The sequence below is a fragment of the Bidens hawaiensis genome, unplaced genomic scaffold, assembly GCF_021521415.1.
Source record: "Bidens hawaiensis isolate Kalapana, Puna unplaced genomic scaffold, B.hawaiensis_p1.1 tig00019700_1, whole genome shotgun sequence".
NCBI classification, from domain to species: domain Eukaryota; kingdom Viridiplantae; phylum Streptophyta; class Magnoliopsida; order Asterales; family Asteraceae; genus Bidens; species Bidens hawaiensis.
In genome coordinates this window covers 433,021-434,137 of record NW_027492995.1, presented here as the reverse complement: position 1 = coordinate 434,137, position 1,117 = coordinate 433,021, and the positions used below count along the sequence as shown (strand labels likewise).

Sequence of the window (1,117 nt, the reverse complement as noted above, 5' to 3'; positions counted from 1 at the left end):
TTTCTTGCATTGCACGAGCTGAATGGTCGGTGGTGGTTCAACAAAGCTTGCAACAAAATTTAAAAATGTAGAACTAACTCTCTTGTCATATGATCATATGTTCGGTACCATTATGAAACGCAACACAATCTCAAATCTTTTTGTTTTTGTCTCACATTATGAAATGCACATTAGTTATCAAACTGATTGGATTGAATTAGTTCAATATTGGAATTAACAAAAATAACAAATAAACCAAAGAATTAGGGGAAGATTGCAATGATTGATATAATCCAATACAATATAATATATATTACAAATCCAAATAAATCCCAAGAAATGGAGACCATAAGCAAAGTCTAAATTGTCAATTTGACATCAAACACCCCTTCATGGTTTCACTTTCCACCACCACTGCCACCAAACAAGTAACCTAAAGAAGACCCACCGCCTGGTGCTGCATGAACCTTAGTCGAAGGTCGGTCCTGCACAAAACCAGACCGTTTAAACAAACACCGAAACATAATACATACTCATACATCATAACTTAACAATAAATTATACCGTGAGAAAGTTTCCAGTGTTCTGACCATCAGCCCGAAAGTAGTTGTTGGTCTGAGTACCTTGTATCCCAGCCGGAATCTGTTTTGTATTTTCCGGCTGGGGTACAACAGCTGTAGGCTTAGGTGGTGGCTAGTGCTCCACTGGAGCTCTAGCCACCACCTCTGTCTTGCGTGTGGTGGGCTTTGGCTCATCGCTTCCAAAGAGGTAGTCGAGTGAACTCTGTCCTCCACCGCTACTGACTCCACGGCCCATGATTTCTGCTTATGAACCAAGACATTATTTGTTGAATTCTACTTTATTAAACAAAACTCTATACAAACATGATAATTGGATCAAACCCTAAGTTATACATACTTATATTCTTCATTGCTAGCTGATTTTAGAACAAGATCACTGGTAATTATTATTCTATACATATCTTTGAAACTCATGTTTAAGCGAAGAAATAATTAAGTAAATAACAGTAATTACAATATTACATAATTTACATTTCAACATTTGGTCTAACACACACACACCAAATTCCAGATCCATATGAATTTGAGACTAGATATTAAATTGAAACATAAAATGT

At 36.3% G+C, this 1,117-nt stretch overlaps 1 pseudogene across 1 annotated transcript; it reads right to left on the bottom strand.

Moving 5' to 3' along the window:
* Positions 1 to 258: 258 nt before the first annotated feature.
* On the bottom strand, positions 259 to 800 carry LOC143559108 (protein SPIRAL1-like 1; annotated as a pseudogene). The gene is made up of 2 exons (XR_013139876.1): positions 544 to 800; positions 259 to 464 (listed from the first exon to the last, which is right to left on the bottom strand). The product of XR_013139876.1 is annotated as a protein SPIRAL1-like 1 (transcript).
* Between the last annotated feature and the right edge of the window lie 317 nt (positions 801 to 1,117).